This window comes from Ictidomys tridecemlineatus, chromosome 2 (assembly GCF_052094955.1).
Source record: "Ictidomys tridecemlineatus isolate mIctTri1 chromosome 2, mIctTri1.hap1, whole genome shotgun sequence".
NCBI lineage: Eukaryota > Metazoa > Chordata > Mammalia > Rodentia > Sciuridae > Ictidomys > Ictidomys tridecemlineatus.
The window spans coordinates 178,910,688-178,937,053 of record NC_135478.1 but is presented as its reverse complement, the minus strand read 5'-3'; the positions used below and the strand labels follow the sequence as shown (position 1 = coordinate 178,937,053).

The 26,366-nt window shown below is 46.0% G+C and overlaps 1 long non-coding RNA gene across 4 annotated transcripts in view; it reads left to right on the top strand.

Annotated features, from left to right (window-relative positions):
* The window catches only part of LOC144375422 (uncharacterized), a 47,223-nt gene extending 21,132 nt beyond the window's left edge, over positions 1–26,091 (top strand). Inside the window, exons 2-7 of one of the 4 annotated variants that reach the window (XR_013435256.1) lie at positions 11,463–12,112; positions 12,219–15,384; positions 17,670–17,686; positions 18,177–19,141; positions 19,839–20,030; positions 25,845–26,091. This is a non-coding gene — a long non-coding RNA (uncharacterized LOC144375422). Of the gene's footprint in view, positions 1–11,462; positions 12,113–12,218; positions 19,142–19,838; positions 20,031–25,844 lie in introns of all 4 variants that reach the window. The other 3 variants (XR_013435254.1, XR_013435255.1, XR_013435253.1) reach the window with 3 other exon arrangements.
* The last annotated feature ends 275 nt before the right edge of the window (positions 26,092–26,366 follow it).

The following is a 26,366-nucleotide window of genomic DNA, read 5'->3' as shown; positions in this document are numbered from 1 at the left end:
TTACAGTTGGAGGCCTTAGTGGTCAACCAGATGGAGGAAACAAGTTTGTCTGCAAGTTGACAGGCAAGGGCTACAGGCAAGTCATGAAAGTTGGAAACAGTGGCTGAGGGCGGGGGGTGGGGGTGGGGGTGGGACAACTCAAAGGGTTGTCATGGAACTATGATTTTTTTGTGTATGGTGTCAGTTTGCAAGATCATGTCAGGATTTTTCTAAGGGGCACTGTGGGAGTCGAAGAGGATTGCGGGGTCGATCTGGGGTTAGGGTTTTGATGGATGAGCATGGAAAGTAGACAACGAGGCCAGGGAGGTGTGCAGGTCCCATGCCTTAGCAAGGGCGATGGCAAGGAGCTGGGAGGGCGCGTGCCACACGGCAGGCTCTCGGGAGCGACGATGGTGCTTTGTCTTTGTTTTTCATTCCCACCTTGAGGCAAAATTTTCCATTTTTTGCCCTGTCACAAAACAAATAGAACGCACCCTGGTTCCAGCTAGATCACTTATGTAACGGATTTCACGCTCTGTCGCGTTCTTGACAGTTATAAAAAGTCTCTGCTGTTGGGATGTTCTGTTGGGACACCAGGAAGTGTGTTCCAATGTGAGGGACTCCGTGAAGGGGGTACCTGGACTGCTGTGTCCTTTGGGCAGTGAGGGCGTGCATGGGAGGGCGGCTCAGCCTGTTTGTTTTGTCTTCCATCTTGAATCATTTCCTGCTCCTTCCTCACAGCCTGTGAGCATGAAGAGCTCCCTCAGCCCTCAGCCTTCTCAGCTGCTGATGCAATCTCTTGGCCTCCCTTCTCCTGACCAGAAACTTCTAAATTAAAAAACAAAAACAAAAACAAAACAAAACAAAAAAACCCTCGTCATGGCCCCTGTCCCCTTCCTCAGGCCCAGACTGTGGTCTGCAGGCCTCGTCTCCTAAGCATTCTCTTGTGAGGCCTGCTGCCCATATCCCTCCTCAGAGCTCACCCTGCTTCAAAGGCGGTCCCCTCTTCTCCTCCCTCTCGTTTCCCCTTCCTTTCCTCCTCCTACTTCTCTTCTTCCTCCTCCCTTTTCTCTACCTGGCATCCTTTACACTCTCCTAATCAGACCCCTGGGATAGCAGGAGGTGCCTGGTCCCTGACATCCCCCCTTGGTGGCTCCCCTGCTCCTGGCTCTTCAGACCCTCCTAATTAAGATGCCTGGGAGCCTGGGCTTCCTCTGAGCCTAGTTCTGGGCTGGACTCTCTCCCTGCCCCCCAGTTTGGCACATCCAAATGAATTCAACATTTCCTCTTCCCCGCAAATGAGCTCCTCCTCGTGGTTTCTCTCTGTGCTAACGTCTCTGTCCTCCCAGGAATCTCTGCAGTGGAAATGTAGGCTGCTGGCCTCCCGCCTGCCCTCAGCCCCACCCTGGCTATCCCTGGATCAGCCCGGCTCCCTCCACAGCACTGGAGTTTTCTCTTTTTAGTTTCATTCTATTTTTGATTGACACATAATAATTGAACATGTTCATGGGGTACAGTGTGATGCTTTGATATTTATTATGTAATGATCAAACCAGGGCAATTAGGGTATCCATCATTTCCAACGTTTATCATTTCTTTGATTGTTCTGTTTCAAAATGGCTAGAACAGAGGATTTTTTAATGTTCACAGCACTTTTCTGTTCTCTTCTTTCTGTTACACATCATTACCTTAAAATAATTTATAAAGCTAATTTTTTTTTCTTCTGGCAAATAATATACGCTCGTGGCAGAAAATTTGAAAAATAGAGATGAAGACAAAGCAGGAAAAAAAAAAGAAAAGAAATAAAGCACCCACAATTTCACCAACCTGAGATAATTACTGTTAGTATTTAGTAATACAGCTTTATATATATATATATATATATATATATATACACACACACACACACACACACACATACACACACACACTCACACACACACATACACACATATATATTTTAATTCTTTCAACTTAAAATAATTTATTCAAGCTGTTTTGTAACCTGATTTTTTAAACTTATTTTTCATGAATATTTCTATCAAGTTCAATATTTTATTATACCTGTGTTTTTATTCTAAAAGTATAAACAATTTATGCATTGAATAAAAACTTTAAAACATCATAGGGAGAAAATGAACTTAAGGGAAGATGTACCCTACCAGAAGAGTTATTTTAATGCTATAGTAACTAAGTATAGCATGGTATAGGAACAAACAAATAGATAAAGGGAACCAAACATTTGGAAACTTGATTTATGGCAAGAATGGGTATCTCAGATTCATCCAAATAGGTTGGACTATTCAATAAGTGTGTGGGGATGATTGGCTATCTGTGGGGGAAAAAAGTGAACTTGTTGCCATACCTCACACCCTTCACAAAATTCCGTTTCATGTATATTCAATACATTAATTTAAAAGGTGAATTGAGCTAGATGGTATGTGCCCATAGTCCTAGTTACTTGGGAAGCTGATGGAGGATCACTTGAGCCCAGGAGTTCAAGACCAGTCTGGGTAATATGGCAAGATCGTGAATGAAGGAATGAATGAATGAACAAATGACAAAACTATATAACGTTTAAAAGATAACAGATATTATAATCTTGCCGCAGTCTGGCTGGGCACAAAATAACCGAGCCACCACAAAGCCTTGTGGATTCAAACAGCAACTCTTTATTCCCGAACTCTCCCCGACACTCTACACACACTTCCCAGGAACATACTCCCTCCTCTGGGCTCTGTGTGCCAATTCTCCTGGAACCCCGTGAGAACTCAACGGGAACTCCAAAGTAGTGGGCGCCCCGAGGATCTGCCCTAATCCCCAAACTGCCCTATTCCCAGCAGGATCTGCCCTAATCCCGGAGCAGGGTCACCTTTCAACCATTCCTTCTGGCAAAAATGCCAGGCGTCATTCTGACTAAACTGTGGCTCTCAACATAATCTTGAGCAGACAAGTGTTTTCTAAACAAGACACACAAAAAAGCACAAAATAACTACATTAAAATTAAGAACTTCTGTCCATCAAATGAATCATAAGAAGAGTGAAAAAATTAAGTCATAAACTGGAAGAAAATAGCAACATATTAAACCAGAAAAGACTAAGCAGAGTTAATATATAAAGGCCTTCTACAAATTAGTTTTTTACATGGGGGAAAAACAGTAGTCAAAAGACATAAAAAGAAATTTTACTCATTGTTCAGGATATATTTATTGAAGTTTACCCTTTTTATACTCCTGGGGTATTTTGATGAGCAAGTTAGTTGAAAACCTCTGCCCTCCCAGAGCTTGCATTCCAGCAAGAGAACACAGACAATGACAACAGAAACAAGAAATAAGTAATTTGGAGAATAAATTAGAAGGTTAAAGAGACTTACAAGAAAAGAAAAAAAAAACAGAGGCATAGAGCCAAGTACAGGGTTGCAGAATCCTGAGAGGGAGCAGTTTACAGTGTTGGATAAGGGGATCAGCACAGGCTTTGTTGGGAAGGTAAAACTTGAGTGAAGATTGAAGGAAGTGAGGGAGTAACTCAGAGATATCTGGACAAATGGCATTCCAGGCACAGGAAACATCTAGAGCAAAGGTCTCTGTGTCTGGTGAGTTTGAGAAAGTGGGAGAGGAGGTTGGAGAAGGGCAGGATGTAACTTTCCTATTGCAAGGACCTCTGTGTTACCTGGAGTGGCATGGGGAGCCATCCCTGAAAACAGGAGTCCAGCTGGTGAGGGCCCACCATGTGAGAGCCTGAGAGGAGGGGCTCATTCTCCTAACCTGGGTATACTTCCCTTCCTGGTGCTTGGTCACCACACTGTCCACACAGAGGGCCATAAGCCCTAGAGTGCTGGAACAATACAATCTGCATTCTCCAACTTTGTTTTCTTTTTTTCAGATTTTTTTGGATACTCTAGGTTCTTTGTATTTTCGCCCAAATTTTCAACTTTTAGAATATTTTTGTTTTATGAAGGTATACTTTATAATAAAATTTATTTTTTAGATATATAGTTTGATGAGTTTGTTAATTGTATATTGACATGTAAACTCCACCACAATCATGATATAGAACTATTCCATCTCCCTAAAAATTTCTTTCACATCCCTTTGCAGTTTATGACCTGTCTTACTCCCTGGCCCTAAGCCACCATTGACCTTCTTTCTGTGGTCAGTGAGTTCTTGCTCAATTTTAAAATTAATTTTTATGTGTAGCCTTCAGGTTGAACAATTTCTGATGACCTATTTTCAAGATTATTTATCTTTTTTTCTCCAATATATTAAGCTATTCAGTGAATTTAAAATTTTAGGTCTTATACTGTTCAGTTCTAGAATTTCCATTTGAATCTTTTTATAGTTTTCATTTTTTCTGCTAAATTCCTACATCTGTTCATGCATTGTGTATATCCTTTTCTTTTAGATTCCTGCCTATTTACAGTAGCTGCTTAAAAGTCCTATCAACCAATTCTAATAACTTCATTTCTTAGGGCTTGTTTTATTGGCTTACAACAATTATGAGTCTATTTTTATTGATCATAAGTCACATTTTCCTGCTTCTTCTCAGGTGTAAATATTTTAAATTCTATTCTTTATTTTAAAAATATTGTTAGTATTACATGGACATAGTATCTTTATTTTATTTATTTTTATGTGGTGCTGAGGATTGAACCTGTAAGGGTCCGGCGGAGCATTCGAGGAAGAGACCACACAAGAGACTGACTTCATGCAATTGGCATAGGGGATTTATTAATTCAGCATGCTGAGGTTCCAGGCTCACTCAGGAAGATAGAGCAACCCAGAGCCCAGAGCAGAGGTCAAGCCGAGCTTAAGTACACTTTTTGGAGAGGGCGGGGGTGGGGGTGGCTTTGCATACATCAGAACAAATCATCATGAGGTGCAGGAAAATTGAACAACAACTCTGAGACATGATTAGTACATTCATTGGCGGGAACAGTCTGGGCAGAGGTGACTGGTCACTCCTAAGCGGGGTACACATTTAAACTGATTGGTTTTGGGGCCTGGATGCCTACGTGCCGAGCTACTCAGAGCCCTTAGCTATTAAACAACCAGGGAATCAATGGAAATATTTACTGGACAGTTCCAGTATTGTCTTAACAGCTACAGGGATTACAGGTTCTGGGGGTAGCAGAGGAATTTTAACAATACCTAGTCTTTTACTTTTTAGCCCAGGCCTTGCAATTTAGAAACTTTACAATGCCCGGTCTTTTACACTTTAACTCAGGCTTTGCAGCTTATAATCAGCTTAGAAATTTTACCTTTACAAACCCAGGATCTCATATGTGCTAGGCAAGTAAGTGCTCTATCACTGAGCTACTGTTGTAGGGACAAACAAGGCAAGGCACTGAAGACAGCAGGAAACAGTTTTATTTGGCTGCAGCCAGGTTCAGAGGGCACAGCTTTTGCTATAATCAATTAATCCCCCTGAACCCCAAATTCAGGGAGTTTCAGAGTATTATACCCAGCATGTAAGGGGAGGGGCTCAGAAGTTCACAGTCTGCAGAAGTTCACATAAAAGCAGCTTTTTCTTTCACTGTTCTGGGCAAGTTAACTCTTCAAGGACAACACCTGAGAAGGGGAGAGCTTCTTCTCCCCTTTCTTCCCTTCCCCTGCCAGCTGTTACCATGGAGCCCAATTGTAACTTATCTTAAAAATGTAGACATCTCTGTGAAGCCCAGCTCAAGGCCAGAGGCCTTGTTTCCACATTTCTTCAAAGTACTATAATGGATACATTCGTGAAAACTAGTAAGGGGGTGTTCAGCACCTGGAGTGCCGGTATCTTCCTGGCCAGTGGCCAAGTAAAACAGGGCAACACGAAAATAGGAAGTTTATCTACATTGGACTCTTTCACAGAGACTCTTTTGCTGACAGTCCTAAAATCAGCCATGGTGAAGAGGGCTTTTCTGTAGAGAAAGAGGGTGCCACTTCACTACAATCCGAGCTCTTTTATTGTATTTTTGACATTGTGGGTGATATATTATAGGGAATCTAGTTTACATTTTCTTCCTTTAAAGGATATTGAATTTTATTCTGATAGGCATTATATTATAGGTGGATCATTTTAATCCTGGTAGACTATTTATTTATTCTTTGCTGTAGTTTTTTCACTTGGTTCTCGAGTATGGCACTTACTCTAGGACATGGTTGTTATTCTTAAGGCGTGTCCTTTCTGGGATCACTTGAATGCTTTAAGTCCTTACTGAGGTCTTACTACTTTTTGTGTCCAGGCCCTGCATGACCTGTGGTAACCCTGTTTACCTCTCACTCCACAGAAACCACTCTTTACCAGGCTTTGCTAAATCTTGCCCTGTACTTAGCGACCTAGCCCTCAGCCAGTCACCCACTGGGAGTCCTTGTAGATACCATAATCTCCTCCTCACACTACTGGAAGCTAGAAGTATGAGATCAAGGTGTTTCTCTGTGTTTGTAAATCTTCTAAGGACACAGTCAGATTGGACTAGCACCATCTTAAGAACCTGCTTTTAACTCAAGGCCTTTCTTCCAAATATAGTCACATCTTGAGCTACTGGGAGTTAAAATTTCAATGTGTCCATTTGGGGTGGACAGAATTTATCCCATAACAGCTATCCTAGCCCTCAGATTGTAGCCACTTCATCAGACCTGCGTTCCGATCTCTGCCATCTGGAAAGCACCCTAGGTAGAAATCCAAGGTACTTGTGAGCCTCTTCATGTATTTCTCTCAACAACGAGAGTCCTGTGCTGTCACCCCATGTCTGGAAACATATGCTCCCTGTGTTTTGTTGATCAAGTCAGGAGGGCAAGTCCGGTACTAGTGACTCTAATGTGACTAGCAGTGAAAGCCCAACTCCAGTTTTATGCCTCCTCTGCCCCCGAACAGTGGCCGAAATTACTCCCAATGCCAAATAGACTTCTCTCAGCACATTTTAGTTTTTCTTTCCCTCATACCTCAGCCGCGGTGTGGCACCCAGCACGTGGCTGGTATCCATTGGCCTCACCTGCCTCCAGTTTCCCTCCCATGGCAGCCTGGTCTCCCCTTCTAGAGCTCTGGGGTCGGAATTGGGTGGAAAACACTTTCCCCCTCACTTTTCTCACTGCCTTTTCCTTCTGTTGTTTCATTTATTGCCCTAAAAAGAAAACAGTAAAATTTTCACTAGAGGTAGGTTTGATAAGCAGAAAGACAGAGGTGGGGACAGAAGGACAAAGACAGACACCTAGAGAGGGGATTCCAAGGGAAGAGATGGCAGAGGGGCCGGGGCAGGAGATGGGCAGTGGATGACTTTTCTTCAGGGCATTACATGGGCCTGTGATTTGGACCCCAAGCCTGGATGTAACCTTTGCAAACTCAAAATCAGGACTTCCTATCTATTCACCCAGGATGGGGCAGCATCTAGGGACCCAGGCTCATGAATAATAGAGAAGACCTGGAAGCAGGTTATTCCTTGACTGTGTGTAGAAGGGGGTCAGCAGTAGCTCTCTAAGTCCTGTCACATTCTTGTCCAGCAGCTGTCTACGGCTGTGTCAGGAACCACAGTCCAAAAAGCTGTGTTGATAACCAGAAGGCTTCTCACCAGACTGGGATGAGGTCACTCAGTGATAGGCAAGGCCTGGAGACTGAGCAAGCCACCTCCCTGACAGAGCTAGAAAACCAGCCCTGACCCTCTGCTCCCATTTTCCTCTCCTCAGCTTCCTTCCAACCAGCTCTTTGCACTTGCTAGAGCTCCCAGCTAATTGGCTGCAGTTCTGAGCTCCAGGGACATCTCTCAGGGCCCCTTCAGGAAGATCCATTAGCATAATTCCCAGGGCCACAGCAGGGTGCAATATGCTTACCAGCTATGCCATTTATGTTGCCTCCTGTCCCTCCAAGTTCAGAAAAAGATGCTATCAGTCCTGATCTGCACTTGAAATGAGGAAGAGGGCTCCCTCTGCACAAATAAATATTTGACCCTTGAGAAATGTTCTTTTTCCTTAAGGTCAGACCCCTGGAGAAACCCAGTAAAGGGTGTCAGCTCTCAGCTTTCGATCCTCTCCTCCATCTCACAGCCCAAATTGCCTAATATAGCAAGTTCAGATGGGTGGAGTGGGAGTGGGAGGTTGGATTTACATTAGCATAAGAAAGAAAACCAGGAAACTATGCAGTTATTAATAGAATGGAATTCTATAAATGGCAATATCTCACTTCATTCACCATTCCGAGTATACAGTAGTTATTTTTACCTAAATTATTTCCTGAATAAGATTCAGTTGTTAAATTGAACAACTGTTACTCTATTTAGTTTCATTTTATGGCTAATGAAACCATGAAGACAATAAGAACTTGTAATAGATTTGGAAAATATTATTATAGAGCTGATAAAAAGAATATAAATACTGGCCTATAAATTAGTAACACATAAGTAAGAAGTATTTCTATTTTAACATGAACTGAGGAAGATAATGGAGGAAAATTATAAGGGGCAACTTGTTGCCAAGCAGGTGACAAATCAAGAAATATGGAGCTAAAGTAAAGAAAGGTGTATAAGTCATATGCCAGGTGATAAAATTGCATTATAAAACTTTCCACTGTTTAACGGGAGTTCTATTATATAATGTCTTAATCTGTTTCTGTTGCTAAAACAGAATACCCAAGTCTGAGTAATTTACACAGAAAAGAGGTTTAGTTTGGCTCAGAGTTCTGGAAGTCCAAGAGTATGGTGCCAGCATCTTCTAGCCTTCTGGACATGTGCCATTCCATGCATGGTGGAAAGAGAAAGTAGGCATGTGCAGAAAACAGGGAGGAACAGAGAAGCTGACCCCCTTTAGCTCTCAGAGAACTAATCCATTTTCAAGAGACCTAATTCAGTCTCAAGAGAAAGACTTTAATCCTTCTTAGAGGCCCTACCTCCCATCACAGCTCCATTGGCAACTGAATTCCAACATGAGTTTTGGCAGGGACAAACCACCTCCAAATCATAGCACAAAGAAATAGCTCGGATGCGCATTTGCAGCGCCCATCTCCCAGAGCTTTCTGGGTAGGGAGGGTCATTTGAGGTGGTAACAATTACAACAGGAACACACGGCTCTTAGAGGTCTGGGCAGCTGATTGCAGCCTGAAAAACCCACTGGCACTTGTGCGTGGTGAGAATCAACCCTTGTGAGTGGCAGCAGCATGGCTCTCAGAGCAAGACCCAGGCCCAGAACAGGAGTTGTGATGAGGCCAAGCCTGGATTCAGCTCTGCCCACTTGGCCTAGGTCACAAGGTCTGGCTCCCTTTCCCTCTTGGACCTGTCAGAAGGCCAGTGACCTGTACTCACAATGACTTTCTTTATCTTATCTCTCTCAGTCATATTTCTCAGCCTCCCTCTGCCTGATCCTCTCTTCTGACCCCACAGCACAACCAGGAAGTCAGTGGACAGAGAGCACCCAGATTAGACCATGGGGCCTGTTCTCCTGCTCTTCCTCTGTCCCCTGGTTGTGAAGGATAAACTGTTTATCCTGGAGACAAGGATCAATCACCCTCCTTCTGCCAAACTGAATCTTAGAATTGAATCCAGAGATGGTCTCCATCTATCTCCCTCCCTCCCTCCCTCCCTCCCTTCCTCCCTCCCTCCCTCCCTTCCTCCCTCCCTCCCTTCATGCCATTCCCCCTTTCATGTTTAATTCCTCCCTTCCTTCATTCCATCAACACTAAGATATACAGCAGCTAACAAGACAGACAAGACTAGAAGCCATCGGGGATTTACAGTCCAGTGGGACAGACAGACATTAAACAAAAGACAAAGAAATCACAGCAATACATAAATATATGTAAAAGGAGATTAAGTGCTCTGCGAGGGACTAATGGTGAGGATTTAATTTGGGTGCTCTGGGAAGGTCTCTTAGCGGGAGTGGTAATTAGGCTCCCTGCTGCAGGCTGTTCCAGTTACCTAGGTAGAGTGGGAGGGACCGTGTTCCTGGCAGAGGGGACAGCAAGGGCAAAGGCCCCCAGGCAAGCTCAGAGTGTTCAAGGAGCTGGAAGAATGCCAATGAGGCTGGAGCATCAGGAGAGAGGGAAAGATTGACACAGGAGAAGCCTGGGGGGAAAGGCAGGTGATCAACACCACTTCATTTTTAAGAATGGCAAGAAACCACTTAAGTATGTCTGAGGTGGAGGAACATAAGCAGATTTACATTTTTAAAAAGTGTCCTGGATTGCAGGGGCAAGGGTGGGTGCAGAGAGGCCCAGTAGGAGGCCACCATGGTCCACAAGGCATGGAGGTCTTCCGCAAGGCAGAGCAAAGGACTGGCAGGAGACGGGTGGGTAGATTTGAAGGATATTTAGGAGTCTGACCTTGAGACATATTAGAAGTTGAAAATGTGGAAGAGGACTCTGAAGGTGCCGCTGTGGTCTGTAGGTTTGGAGTAGGAGCAGCCGGGAGGGTATAACGTTGGCCATTTTTGAGAAATACACAGTGAACCACCAAGGTCACCCAGGCAGTGGGCAGAGCTGGGACTGAATGCCAGGGGTTTGACCTGTGCGCAGTGCCCACCCCTTGGCAGCACCGGGATGTAGGATTTGATGGTCTTACTCAGAGCAAGAGTCAAGTTCCTGCGACCTCAGAAGCCACGCCCTTTCCAGACCCCGGTGTGGGCGTGGCTCCTAGTCCCTCCCTCCAAGGCCGAGCTACCTGCACCGCCCCGCTGACCATCACTTTGTCTGCTGGGACAGTGCCAGGTAGACCATCGTAGTGGAGGTGTGCACGGCGCAGCGTGCACATCAGACCTGCACTCCTGCCTTCCTCCTCCAGCTTCAATTTTTGCCTCCCCCTGTCTCTTTTGCCCTTCGCTTATCATTGTCAAGTTCTACACCTTGAGAGCTGACAGTGAACCCTGTATGTCGTGGGTCTTCCACATGATTAGGCTGGACTGCGTGCGGTATATAATCCAACCACTTACTTTCTTCCCGTGATGGCTCCTCTGTTCTTAGCACTCGGACCCCTTTCCACGCCTCTCAGATGAACTGTACCTTATCCATTCCTGTCTCATAAATTCCCTGCACCGGTCTCCTCCTTCCATCCTGCTGGGTCAGCCCCGCGCCCCATTGCCGTTCATCAGAATTGTTGTAGTTTCTATTTTCTTCTCTAACAGCAGCCTCTCCCTCTTCCAGTCAATTTCACAAATTTTTTTTTTTCCTGATCAAAAACCTCCCGAGACTGTTCATTGCCTGCTGGAGAAAACACCAGCTCCGCGGCTGCCTAAACACTAAGGTTCTTCCCCACCTTCTCCTTCTCCTGGCTCTGCCTACAAACCAGCCTTTCCTCCCCCAGTAGGTTTCGCCTCCCGCCTTCACTTCCATCCTCTCCCCTCCTCCCTGTCTCCAATCCCCTCCCATCCTCCCTGGAGGACTCAAACATGACTTCCTAGTGAAGCCTCCCAGTCTCCTCCCTTCCCTCCAGGCCCCCTGGGGATTCTGTGCTGTCGGGGATCTGGGGAAAACAGAAGGCCACCCTCTTGAGCTGGTCTAGGATGCCTCCTTGACCCTTTCAGGAAAGGCATGAGACCAACCAACCCATCCTGAGCTCAGCGGTGGACCAGAGGCAGAAACCATCCACTCTCCAAACCAGCAGTGATGATCCTTCTAGAAAGAGCCTCCCTGTGTCCAGTGGCTGTGGCCTCTGAGGGCCCTTCAGATAGAGCAGGTAAGACTTGCCTGACTGGCTTGGGGACTCCAAAGCGGCTTTGCTGACCTCATCCATGCCTCCTGGGAGCTTCAGGCCCCTATGGGACTCAGCTGTCACTTCTATAGAGCAGCTGCTTGAAAACAATAGGAGAGGTTGACTCAGACTGAGCTGGGCCTGGCCTGGTAGCTCTGCCTTTACCCTGGCAGTGGTGTCCACTAAAGCAGACCATGCCTGCAAGTTTAAAGATATCTTCCTCAGCAGTTTCGTCCAATGATAGAGTCTTCTTGGGATGCTTGGTGTTTTGAGGCTCTGGAGAGTCCCCCTTATCCTGTGAACCTCTCCCAAGTCCAATGCTGCCACTGTGGAACCAAGGGCATTGAAGACCCTTGGGCCACTGACCGAACACCAGTCACAACAGGAGGCCATAATATCCTCTAAAGATGAAGAGGACTCAGGGAGACCAAATAGCCCCCACGCTAGGGGGCGCCACAGCTCTGCTCTTTACTAACTGGCCAGGTAAGAATGAAGTTGTCATTGGGTGGTGGAGGAAGGATTACAGCTGGGATTCTTGATGCCCACCTGCTTGCTGGTTCACCCTCATCTCTCTCCCTTCTCTCCCCAGGCCCTGGCTATGCCTCACTCACCTGGTCTGTGAGTATAAGCTGAGCCCTGGGGGACCGTACCCTCCCCTCCTGTCACTGCCCAGCTGCTGTCTCCTTTGGATCTTTTTGCGGTCTGGGCTTGCTGTTCCTCTCAACAGTAGTCAGGAAGCCCTTACCCCAAAAAGTATCTACGCGAGGCCTTGTCCACAAGAGAGATCCCCCGAGGGCTCCAGGTGAGTCACACAACAAACCTAAGAACTAGTGGAACTGGCTGTCCCTGAGTTACTGAGTGACTTTTGGTCAAGTGCTGAGGCTCTCTGTGCCCCAGAGTTACGCCACACTCTTGATCTTTTCCTAGTGGGCAGTGTGCAGTGGGTGACTACAAGGTAAGAAAAAAAGGAATGGCCCCATTAAAGGGCAGGGACAACTGCTTGATGGATGTTGGTGGCCTGGCTCTCCCCCATTCTGCTATCTCTCTGCACACAACCTGCCTCTGAGCACCTCTGGGGAATTGACCCCTCCCACACAGTGGGCACTCCTGTCATTTAGAATGTTCTGTCCTCCTTGCCCACTGAGTAGACCCAACAAAAGCCTGGGGAATTGGAATCCTATGAAGAGGGACACAAGATTGGAAATGAAATGATTGGCGCCAATTGATCCTAGCAGCTGTGAGACAAGATTATGAGCTTCTGCTCTCTAGATCACTGCAAAGACTGCATCTGTCCTTCCCTGGCCTGGACTTGTATCTGCCCCCTTACCCTGTGAACCACTCCCAAGTCCTTCAGATAAAATCCTTGATGCTGAGGTTAAGTGGAATTGGTACTGAGGCTCTCCTCGGATACAGAGTCCTTTCGTGTGTGTGTGTGTGTTGGAGGGATTGTGTGCTTTGGAGAAGATGAGAGAAGGGACAGGCCTGGGGAAGGTCTGAGTCACCATCCTTACAGAAAGCCCTCAAGGGATGAGGGAGAGTAGAGGGCAGGGGTCATATGTAAGTTAGGTGAAGGTCCAAGGAAACTTCCCCTTTAGGTGAGAATTGTGTTGGGATAAAGGAGGGAAGGAGGTTATATACTACAGAGAGATTTGAAGAGTTATGACATTTGCAGGTATCTGTGGGTTTCCTTTTGTTCTGACAATGCAGGTGGCTGGGGGATGGTCTCTGCAGCTGCAATGAGGCCACAGTGGATCAGAGATGGCCACGCAGGCAGCCATCTCATTCTCCACTACTGAGAGAGGTGCTCAGCACCTTGATGCTCTCTGGCCAGGAGAAGGCTGGGCTCCAGTGCTCCTGCTTGTCTGGATCCCTCCCCTTCAGCCCTGGGGGATGCATCCCATGGTGTAAGGCACAATGTCAGGCCTCTCCTGTCATAGAGCCACAGATCTCAAGAAATAAGGCACCTGGAAGGTTCCTTCCCCATGCGGAAGCCATTGGAGGCCATTTTAAGGCAACATGTTTAATCAGAGCGTGCCACACTGAGTTCCAGAGTGCAGAGGGATCCTGAATGGGGCTGGGGGTTTGCTGTGGAGGTTCAGAAAGGGCTGGGTTTATGGGCCAGAAACAATAACTGTAGGTATGTGAGGCAAACAGCCCCAACCTGGAGACAAGCAGTGGGAGAAGAGAGGATGACAGCAGGTGATGCTGTGAGGATGACTCTTGTCCTTCACCTCTGGAGCTCTTGCCCCTGATGCTGTCTTGACCTTCCATCTCACCCCCTGCAAAGCAGGTCTTGCTAGGTCACCTGCCCCCTGCAAGCAGGTGGGAACGGCTATGTAGCTCAAGGGTGGCATCATGCGGTCATATTGGGTAGTGCACCCCACACCCTCCATTATGTGTAAGGTCACTCAGCAAGTGTAGCCTGCCTGTGCTGTTGTGGATGCCAAGGATCTTTCCCAGCAGAGCTGAGTTCTGTGCAGAGCAGTCCAGAAGGGCTGATGGCCTGAGAGCTGGTAGAAGAGAAGACAAGGGAGAGGGAGAGGTGATGGGTTTGAAAAGATGCTACAGGGGAGCTGGGTCTCAGCAAGGATGCCTGCAGCCCACTGCTCTCCTGGATCTGGTCACCTTTCAAAGTGGGTTTCAGGGGCCACATTCTGGGCATCTGACTACCTTCAGCCTTTCATTGAGCCTCTTGAGTTGCAACCCTGTCACCCTTGGGCATCTGTTCCCACCAGGAGGCATTATACAAAAAAGGCTTCTGTTTCCAGTGTTCATGCAAAGAACCTGAAGTCAAATCTCAGATTTTCCCTATCTTATCTGTGTGACCTCAGGAAAGTCCTTTATCCTCTCTGTGCTTCAGTGTCTTCATCTACAATCCAGAGGTAATAATGCCTACCTTACCAGGTTTGAGACCTCGTAATGAGAGGATTCAGGACAATGAATGACCCCTATCATAGAAAAGAGAGCCCCCAACTCTGGATCTAGCAGCTATCATCCCTGAGGAAGGGATTAGCTTGGCCCCCTGTACACAGCTCTGTGTGTGTGTGTGTGTGTGTGTGTGTGTGTGTGTGTGTGTGTGTGTTTGGCAATGAGTTTTTCAATTAAATCAGCCATGGCTGTTTGCCCCTTACCTTACCTACCTAAACAGACAGGGGTGTGCTGAGAGCCAACACGGGTGTTTCCAGGACTGTGGGCACTGTGGGAAAGGTGGCCACCAGTCCTCAGGAAACAGGGGAGAGCCCACCTAAGCAGGAGAGACTTGAAGAAGATGGAGGGAGCTGTTCATCACGCCTGTTCCTTGGCCCTGGGAGCAAGAGGTAAGGACAGAGAGTGTACAGCTGCCAGGGAGGGCCCTACTGGCACAGACCTAGATTGGGAGGGACTGTCCCGGCCTGTGCGTCATCAGGGCCTTGGAGAGGGAGGAAGAAGGTGGCAAAGAATGGGGGAAGGAAAGTCAAGAAATAAAGGGAAGCAGCGAGGCAAAAAGGGAAGTCTCTCCAGGCGCCTGATGTTCCCCTCTCTCACCAATTCAAGGAGACAGCAGCAGCACCTGGGCAATGCATCTGCTCTCCCAGGAGACCAAGAGCTGGGATCTGATCCAGGCTGGCCCGTGCTGATGGAGTGGCCTTGCATCCGTCCTTCTTTGGGCCTCAGTTTCTGCATCTGTAAAACAAGAGAAATGTGCTTCTTCCAGCCTTTATGTTCTGTCAGCCACCACCTCCCCTTCCACACCCCCTCCTACTCCAAACAGGCAGGTGAGGACTGGGGCCCCAGCCACTGTCCTTGAGGGTAGGAGCCACAGAGGGCATGGGGAGGCCTGGCACCTGGGGGAGGCAGGCTGAGATGGAATCCTGGGCCCTAGGAGGAAGGAGTCAGAGAAATTGCCAGCAGTGAAGAGCTGTGGCTTCCCGAAAGTCCAGCTGCACTAGAGGTGCCAAATGCTCCTGGAGCCACTGCAACACATAATCCTAATGAAGTGTGATCCTGCAACCAACAGCCTGGGGCAGTGCTCCGGGAGTTCATCCCACCTATCCATGGGATGCCTGCAGGGCTTCTTTGTTCTTCCCAGAGGTGGCCTGGCCCAGTATGGGCCCGGGGGAAGTGACAGTAGGAAGTGAAAAATCAAAGAACCCCTGGCATGAAGCTGGCATGTCAGCTGAAGGGGAATGGATAACTGCATTTGGTGCTTTCATTTCTGCCTAATCTGGGGTGTACTCCAAATCCCTGGCAGTTGATGACCCCACATTAGCATCTCTGTTCTGGATTCCTCCTTCCACCTCCACATCTATCCTTTCCTTCTCTCACTCTCATTTCCCATTTCCTTCCTTTTCCTTCTTTCTGAGGACCTAGACTTGTTTGGCCAGAAGCATTCTCAGACATGGTTTCTCCCTTCCAGAGCCTCTAGAGGTTAGGGTGCACCCATCTGTTGGCCTGTGCTGCTTGGATTGCTACGGTCAGAAGGTAGTTAAATTAGGGGCAGAACCCCCAGGCCAGTGCACCAGCTTGGGGTAGAATCTGGGCTTGTTTCATCTACAGGGTAATCTGGGCCCAGCCCCATGACATATGTCTTTTGCTTTTAGAGCAGGAAATCTGCTTCCGGGATCCTTTTTCTTTTCTTTTTCCCTTTTATTTGCTTACTTTTTCTTTTTTTTTTAATATTTTATTTTTTAGTTATCCGCGGGCACAACATCTTTGTTTGTATGTGGTGCTGAGGATTGAACCTGGGCCGCACGCATGCCAGGCTTGCGCGCTACTGCTGAGCCACATCCCCAGCCCCATACTTACTTATTCTTTACAGTACTGTGATTGAACCCAGGGCTGCTGTACCACTGAGCTACATGCGCAACCCCTTTTTCACTAAATTGCCTAAGCTGGTCTTGAACTTATAAACCTCCTGCCTCAGCCTCCTGAGTTTCTGGGGATTACAGGCATGTACCACTGCACCTGGCCCTGGATTTCTTTTAAGAAAATGGGATTTTTAAGGTCAAGTTTGCAGAGTTATTTACACAATCCAAGGATCTCTTCCCAAATCCCACACTATTGTGCTCTGCCTTCTAGAGCAGTGGTTTTTGAAGTGTGAACCACTGTGAGAGATCTACAGCCCAGCAGTACCTGAAATCTTATTAGAAACACAAATCTTCAAGTCTCTGTGCCCAGGGAGGGCAGGAAATGGCTTGCATTCCCTTGGGAGAACCGATTGAGCACACTCCCTCCCCAATGCCACATTTAGTGACAGTCACATTTCGGGGGCTTGACATCAGCCATGGTGGCAGTATTTACACTGTGGAAATTGGCAAACACTTCAAATCAGTGCTTGTTTTTCTTTTCAGAGAGCCCCGTTAAACTGCTTTCTGCATACTGCTGGGCCCCATTCAGACCTACTGAATCAGAAATTCTGAAGGTGGAGTCCAGCAGCCTGCATTTTAATAATATTTCCAGGTGATTCTGATGCATAATCAAATATGAGAACTACCATTCCCATAGGTCAGCTCTGGTGGGATCATGAGAAAAAAGGAACCTATGGGTTGTCAATGGAAAGGTGAACCTCCAGCTGCTGCAGAGTAGATTGGATCAGGATACTTCACCTTGTTCTCATTTTCCCACATATCCACATGAAGGAGAAAGTGTCACAGAATCCAAAGGGCATGGAATAATTGGCCGAAAAAATACCCCTTTGGATGCATATTTCTGCTACAAAGAAAAACACATTAAAAGCATTGCATTGGAGATACAGGGAAAGGATATCCTGTTTCTTTCCTAGAAAAAGTGAAAATGGGAAGTCACAGTACCTTACCCATTATTACTCATGCAAATGTGTGCAAAATGCCACTGAGATTTTCTTTCCCTTTTCCAATTTTGAAATACTTAAACATACAGCAAAATACAAGGAGAAATATGACAATAATCTTGTCCCCACCAAAAAAGAGATGGCAAAAGCTAACATTTTGTCACACTTATGTCAGATTTTTTAAAGAAATAAGACTTGAAGATACAGTTAAAAATTCCCTTTGTGTCCCCTTTCTTTTCTCTAAATATGCAGCAACTATCCTCAAATTGGTGAGTATTTTTCGCATGCATGTGTTCCAACCCAATTTCTCATAATTATACCTAGCAATTCTTTGAGTGCTTTTTAATTTACATAAGTGGTGTCACACTGACCCTATCATTCTGGAACTTGCTTATTTTTATCTAACCTTGTGTTTCCAAGCTCTTTCCATGTTGCTGGTAGAATTCTAGCACATTCATTGTGACACCTAAATAACAGACTGTTTAAAGGGAACCACAATTCATCCACTCACCCAATGATAGATATTTAATTTTGCTATGGTTTGTCCTCCCTGAAACTCAGGTTGAAATTTAATGGCTATTGTGGTGATGTTGGGAGGTGGGCCCTTTAAGAGGTGATTAGGTCAAAGGACTCTGCCCTATGAATGGATTAAACCTATGGATTTATGGGTTATCACAGGAATGGCTTTGTTATAAGGTGAACTCTCTGGCTAGCTTTCTCTGTTTCACCATGTGCTGCACTCTGCATGTTATGATGCAGCAAGAAGACACTCACCAGGTGCCAAGCAGAACTGTGAGCTAAACAAACCTCTATTCTTTGTACCAGTCCTGGTATATCATCATCATCATCATCATCATCATCATCATCGTCATCATCACTGGGGATTAGACCCAGGTGTGCTCTACCACTGGGCTACATCTCCAGGCCTTTTTATTTTTTATTTTGAGACAGGCTCTTGCTAAGTTGCTCAGGCTGGCCTTGGACATTCAATCCTCCTGCCTCGACTTCCTGAGGAACTGAGATTACAGCATGAGCCACAGTGCCCAGCCAAGGCAATTTTTAAAAAATAAAGTAACAAAAAATGGATGAGGATAAAGTCATTTATGAGTTGTCAATCTCAAATGATTCTATAGTGAACAACCTTGTACATGTTTCCCCAGAGAAGACCCCACAAACATAAGTGGGTTATTGGGCCATAGGGATAGTACATTCCTCGTTATTGACATGTGTCCAATTTGCTCACTAGCATATCTAAACCAGTACCCACTTCTACTAGTGCCACATGATACCTCCTAAAATGCTATTTATTCAGTATGCTCTTGGACAGTATTATTTCCTGAATGCAAAATCAATTTCAAGGATTATATCATTCCTGGCTTTTGTTCTCCTGTTTCTATTTTCCCTTAAAGTCTTTTTTTTTTTTTTTTTTTTGGTGGGGCTGGGGATTGAAGCCAGGGCCTTGTGCATGCGAGGCAAGCACTCAACCAACTAAGCCGTATCCCCAGCCCTCCCTTAAAGTCTTAAATTCTTCTGTCACGAATTCTCCCACTAGGATTTTCCAGAATCTGAACCTAACAGCAAGAAGGGACAACCGGCCTGAATATTATGGGGTGGAGTATGTGTGTGTCATTTTTGTAGCTTTGTATCAAAGGCAAGAAGGAAAAGAAACTGGGAAGAGCCAGACCTTAATGTCTTCTCAACAATGCATCAACCCCAGAAAAGAGGTGGATATCCCTCTTAATTTGTTGTGGGTCAAGGGGAGGGTCATCCCAAGAAGTCACCCTATGGTTCCATCTTACCTGCTTCCCTACCACTTCTCTAAGCCATGTAAGCCCAGGGGAGAGGGAGAGAGGTGTGTTGTGTGGGGAAGGGGCACTCCATGTGTTCATCTGGGGTAAAGGGCTGACTTTTGGCCCCCAGCCTAAGTGTTCTCTGTCCATGCCAAAGGCTGCTGCTGCATCTGGGCCTGTGGGGATAGGAGAGCTGCCAAAATCCTAGACTGGGCAGTGACAGTGAAAAGCCTAGATCTTGGCCACTGACCCTGTGCTTCAGCCCCAGGGCCAGACAGAACTAGTCTTCCCACAGGCCCTGAACCAGGGAGCCTTCAGAACCTCTGAAATTGACTTGAGAAGAGGGTGGGGGTGAGGGATGATTAAAGGGACCACCACCAAACTGCTTGTCTCCAAAAAAAAGGCATTTCAAGAGGCAGGGACCTGAAGTGAATGCAAATTCACTTTGTACAATTCACAGCTAGGTGGATGTGTGGAGGGTCCTGATCCAAGGAGCCCCCACCCACCCACCCAACACCTTAAGCATGGTCCATAAGAATTTGTTTGGAGGGGACATTTGTTTTTTATCAAAAAGATAAAACCTGAAAACCTCAGTGACCTTGCTCAACAGATTTCTGTCTGCTTTGAACAGCCTGCCCTCTGGACAACAGGTGGCTTACTCAGCCTGGAGGACCGGAGGCTTCCCCATAAGCCCAGCGCATCCCATCAGGACCTCACAGTGGAACCCCGCCCACCAGCCAATGAGGACGTGCAGAGGTGACGTCACTATATCCTGTTTCCCAGCTCAGCCAGGGTGGCTAGAACAAGCTAGAGAAAACAGCCAGTAAGTACAAGTACGGATGCCACCACTGATGTTGGTAAAGAAGTGGTGAAGGGCAAATGAGTCAGCAGCAAGTTTAAGCAATGAACAATTGCACCACGGGGTGTTTCTCAAATTCTTGTCTACTTTTAGAAAGTATGCAATGGCATTCAGTGGGCATCTGGATTCTGAAATAGCTACAGAAAATGTTAAAAATGCTGTGGGTGAAGATGTGCCCGCGTTGACCTCCTTTCTAAAACAATAGTTAACGATTGTGCTGCGTGTCCTAAAGCAAATCTTTTAACCTGACTGTTCCTTAGTTTCCTCACCTGTGACATGAAGGGAATGTATGAAAAGCATCTCTGGAGGTTCCTTCCAGTCTAACATTGTGTGATCTGACCGTTTGACACTAGACTCACATTCTTAATATTCAGGCTATGTCTACACAATGCCAAGACCACTAGCCAGTGGAGTTAGTGGGGACGAGATGTTCTCTCCAATCAATTTTTTGGCCCAGGATACATAAAACAACCAATTAATTGGCACCATTTTTCATTTCACAACTGAGTGCACTGGGATCATCTTGACCAGTGGTTCCTCCTCGCGATGTCCTGATGTGCAGCGTGCCTGGATCAGTGCTGAGGTGTGTCATAGGCAATTGGCTACTCATAATAAGCTGTTGAGGTTTTCAAATGATTAATGACTTTTTTGATCAATTAAAATAGACCTAGTCTGTCTCTCTAGGAACACCCCTGCCAGTCGTTTGCATTCTGATATGCCTCCCTGTATTGAAGAAGAAGGAGTGAAATTATAGCTAGCAAACCAGGGACGATAGGTTAGGGAGTGCCTGTTGTCCCCAGCCTATTGGATGCTGACAGGAGGATGTCATGTGCTGTGTCTGTGAATGTCTATCTGCAAGACAGCTGATGGAGACCCCTGATGAATGGTTGGACATGAAGTCACTGGAGACTCAGGCTCTGGAACAATCTGATCCAGATGTGGACAGTTACCAGCATCCTATGATCCAGTAGTCAGCCAGAGAAGCAGGAAAGTGTTCAACAGAGCACATTACGAAGGGCCTGTCTTTGGTCCAGAAAGAGATTCCACCATGGCTGTTCACCATTGAGGAAGGGAAGGGAGCATGACACGGTGTTTATTGACCATTTTAAATGGTGCCAAGCCCTGTCCCCGACACTCATGGTAGGTTTTAATGCTGTTCACCAGCATTTAATGTGTCCTCAGCTGTTCTGATTGTGTTTTCTCCCTTTCGCGGTGTGGAAGAGTCCTGCAAAATCCTGGCCATTGAGTTATGGGTAGAAGTAACATGTCAGTCCAACGCCCAAGCATTTTGTTAACTTTAGACCCACTAGAGCTCCCCTAAGTCTCCAGTATGAGAACTGCATCAGTCTGGCGTCTCTTCCATCATCAGCCTGAGTCCTGGGATGGTGTGGAGCAGAGTCCCCAGGCTAGTTGTGCTGCATGTGAATCAGGTAGTGCACAGAGAGTGAAGCTAAACATCATTGTTCTAGGCCACTGGGATTCTGGGGCCCCTTGTAACTGCAGTACAAGCTGGTTTTGTGCTGACTGACATGTTTTCTATAACATAATGACATAGTTAAAAAAAAAAGTGAGCTTTACTGTTAAAAAGATCAAGACTGGAATCTTAATACTTACTGACCATGGGCAAATCTGTTAACATTCTGACCCTTAGTTTCTTTGTCTATGAAATGGTAGGCATGACTTCTATCTCACAATATTTTTTATAAGGTTTGTAAATACAAGATACCTAGCACAGGATTTGGCATGCAGTAGATGCTCAATTATAATTATTTTGATTTCATGTATTCCTAGAAACAGCCCTGAGTAAAGAGCACACGGGAGTGTTGTTGTTTCAGATCATCAAATATTATGGAGAACACTGGCCAGGGACCCCAAGCATGAGGGACTATGTGGAGTCCTCTGTGCCCACCTTCCCCTGATCTCAGAGGAGCCCTAAAGGGAGAGGAGATGCCAAGGATGCCATTTACAATTGAACCTTTTTATTGCCAGAAGAAAGGCAGAGTCCACTTAAGGGAGAGATTATCGACACCTTCAGCATATGAAATCAGACTACAGCGGTGGGGAGGGTTAGGATCTGTGAGCCCCACGGAGGCTTGTTATCCTACCAAGCAAAGCCAGCAGAGAGGCCTTTCCCGAAGGTTCAGCAAGCCCAGCTCTTCTCTTAAATCAGCTTATTAGTATTATCATAACCACTTTGTCTGACTCACCTAGGACTCAGGAATAATCTGGAAAGTGGACTTCAGAGGAAGGGAGAGAAAGAACGGATGAGGGACCCTCCCTCCTCCTGATGCCCACCAAGCCTGGCCAGATGGAGGAGCAGAACCAATCAGGGAAGGAGGTGGGGGGACCATTCCAATTCTGTGTGGCCCTTCCCTTGCTATGCCATTTGCTCTGGAAAAGTCAAGTTCCAGGGTGCAATTCCCACTTTAATATGATTTACTGGATTATGTTATTTCTAAGGCCAGTTTTCTCTAAGCTCTCAGATCATGTTTTCCCTTGGCGTGCTGCATCCTGGTCATTAGCTCGGAATTAATTATATGACCTGACCCATGGGTCTTCTCAGTTCTGCCTCTGAGGTGGACATATCACACACACGGAGTGCAGACAGTCTCTCAGGATCCAAGGGGACCTTGATCACCACCTTAACCACCTGGAATCATCACGAAGCACCTGTTGAGGCCCCCACAGACTTTGTTGAATTAAAAAAAAATAAAGGGACAGAGCACCACTACTTGGGTTATGTTTACACCTGTCATCAATCGGACCCCAACTTGCTCTTGACTTTTCCCACACAGACCAAGGACCCATGAGAAATCTTATGGTAGAGGGCCGACTCTGACCTTCAGCAGTTGGGTGACTCTTGTAAGGTAGGAAGGCTTACCCAGGAGCATATAGTAGATGTACATAGATCTGTGGCTAGTGCTAGTGGAGTTAAAGCATGATGAGAATGGAAATAAAATTGTGAAATTGAATCCTGAAAGGGCATCAGCCTCATTTTGATCAAGATCCCAGGCTGTACCTGACCCAGATTAAAATCAACAAATTGGGTTTCTGAGAACATGAGAGAGGCAAATAGGGGTGTAGTGGAACTCATAATAGCTTGTAAGCCAAGTGAAAATGTTCAGAGGCCTGTGAACCATTTTTAAACCACACAGCTTAAAATCTATTACCATAGGGACTGGTAAACTCTACAAATCAAGGTGGCCATAGCTTCTGCTCCTCCCCTTCCTCCTTCCTTGATCTCTTCCCCTTCCTTGTCCTCCTCCTTCTCCTTCTCTTCCTGGTTTACCAAGGCATGTGCAGTTTCTATTCCAGGGATGGCAATGGGATCAGAGGCATTGGTTTTGTGTATGGAAAGAACAGAGTTCTCTGGAACCTTAGACAGCTTTGAGGACTCTTTTTAAAAATCACTTTTAACATTGAAAGAAACTATCAGATAGGGGGTTGTGACTTCAGTCACTGAGGTTTTAAATTTAAACGCTTTAGCTGAAGTGAAAATTACATGCAAATGTTGGGTTGTTCGTAGCTGCAGGAGTCTGCAGTGGTGTTCTGGAGAAAGCCTTTATTGAACTCTCTGTGGAGCTGCATTGAAGTGGCTTCCAAGCCTTCCAGAGAGGGGCTAGCACCGGATTGTAGCTCACTGTGCCCATTGCTGTGGGGTCTCCTGTGGGTGGGACAGAGAGTTTTGAAGAATCTATGTTATGAACTGAATTGTGTCTTTCATATAGCCTCTAATGTGACTTTGGAGATGGAACCTTTAGGCAGACAATTATGGTTACATAAAGTCACAAGGATTGGACCCCAATCCAATCTGACTGGTGTCCTTAAAGAAAGAGGAAATTTGGACGCAAAAGATACCAGGGATGGGTATGCAAGGAGAAAAGTTCACACAAGGACACAGGAGAGATTGTGTCTGTAAGCCAAGGACAGAAACCTCACCAGAAACCAACTCTGTGGGCACCTTGATCTTGGACTTACTGCCTGCAGGATTGTGAGAAGATGAATTGTGATTGTTTAAGCCATCCAGTCCCTGGTATTCTGTCAAAGAGCTAGCTGGTTTATGCATTCGACAATCTAGATTGTATTTTCTGTTCTTGTTTGATTTTTTTAGATCAGGTTTACAGGATAATTGAAAGCCTTCCACCATTCTTCAGACCCTCTCAACCCTGACAAAGACTCTCAATGTGCCCAGTCACCCATCTGTGAAGCCCAAGGGTGGGGCCATGTAGAGTGAGCTGGAATTCAGCAGGTTTCCACAGCAGCTGACAGTCAGATTGAACATGAGTAGAACTCAGCTCTGCCAGTTTCTAGCTGTGTAAATTGTCCTCATCTCCTCTGTGCCCTTGTATCCTCATCTGTAAAATATTATCCTCCCTCAAGGATTATGGTAAGGATAAAGCAAAATGGCAGAAAGATAAGAACACAGAACAGTGCTCAAGGAGCAATCCCCTCCACTAAGCAAAGCCGTCTGGGGTTCAGCCAGCCCTAGAGACTGGTAAGTTTGCCCTGGGCACTGGGTTGGTGGGGAACTTGAAGGGGCAGGGAGATCAGTGCCTGAGGGGGCAAGATGTTTCTTCTCCTGGTGACCTGCACTACCAGGGAGCATCTGGTACCAAGACCTTCCCCGGTTGAATCCTCTCCGCCCCTAGGTTATTCCCAAATGTGATGAGCCCTTCTAAAAAAAAAAAAAACTATGCATCTTAATAAATAAGATAATGAAGTAAACGTTTCCCAGGGAGCCTGGTTCTCAGCAAGTGCTCAATAAATGGTAACGATTTCTATATATCCAGTGCCCACAAGCAGCTTGCACGCCACTTCTCTCCCCCACCCCAAGGCAGCTGTGGCCACAGAGGCATAATTTGGATGCTGTTGTTAGGAACAGTCTTGGTAGCTTCATTAACCAATTGAGTTCAGCTTTACTAAGAAAAGCCCTGTACCTGTTGAAGCCTTCTCCAAGCCCTTCCCCAACACCCAGAATGAAACTGGGTGACCGCCCCCAAGAAAGGTACCCTGCCAGAACCCAGCACACCCAGAACCCAGCACACCCAGAACCCAGCACACTCTCTGATCCTCTCGGTCACATGTGCTGTTGGAGGACACACCTCCTGTAGCTTTACTGAACTCCAGACCCCTTGTCTTCCAACTCTCTTTTCCTGCACCATGAGCCAGACCATTGGTGTCCTGGTGAAGGGTGGAAATCAACTGACAGGAGAATTCAGACCTACAGCACCTGGTTAAATGCAGGAAACAGGGCTTTGCTCACAGGTGGTCCTAACCCAGAACTGAGGAACCACATGATGCTGGAATTTGGCCCAGTGAAGCCAGCTTCGGCATTTGGGCTTTGTACCCGACTCCCCAGGCACCGCCACCTAAATCAGGTGAAAACTCCTTCAGCACTTTTTTATTTTCACATCCCGTGGGATCTTGCTGAGCACACACGGAGGCTTAGGTAGAAGTCACTTTGTCTCTCCATGTTGCCTTCTGTTCAAAGATACTTTAAGAGTCATGTTCTGGAATGACCTGTTTTGTACCTATCCAAAAGCAGACTTTGCAAAGTCAGGTGACACAAAGGGTCAGATCCATCTAACCTCATCAAGGCCCTGGTTTCTAAGGGACCTGTCCATGGAGGTTAGTGATAACAAACTCAGCAAAGAGCAGAGGCTGAGACAAGAATTCAAGTAAGGAAAAAATCCTACTGCTGATTCAGAAAAACTCATGAGTTTGAAATTTTCTGGAAACATCACATCTTACTATAACTCATTCTCCTTTTCTCTGCAGACTTCAAGAAAATAGGACTGAAACAAAGAAACCAAAGCCTTCTCCAGAAAAATTGTAGAGTCAAAAAAGAGTCCTTAATTAGATACAGAAAATCAAGGCTGGAGAGAAGCTGTGGTCAACCTGACCATATTTGACATATACCTAAGAAAGTTCGAAGAGTCGGAATTAACTCTAACCAAGTCTAAAGAAGAACCAGGATTAAACTAAATAAAAGTCAACAGCCCTAGCAATTAAAGACATCAATTTATGCCTGTGTCTGTATTTCTTTGAATCTAACTCCAACTATATAGCCTATTTTGAATTGATATTTTTGGTATTTTATTAAAATGATAAATTATCTGTTCTTAGTTATTTTAATAAAAAGCTCTATTTAAATTTACTTAAAGGATACCAATGCCACGAGAAATGAATGTTGTAATTACTATTGCCTTTGGTGACACAAGCAATTCATATGTGGCTGGCTCCTCGGTGGAAGTTCATTTCCACTATGGGCAAGCAGCTTCAAAGGAAATGTGTTTGTAG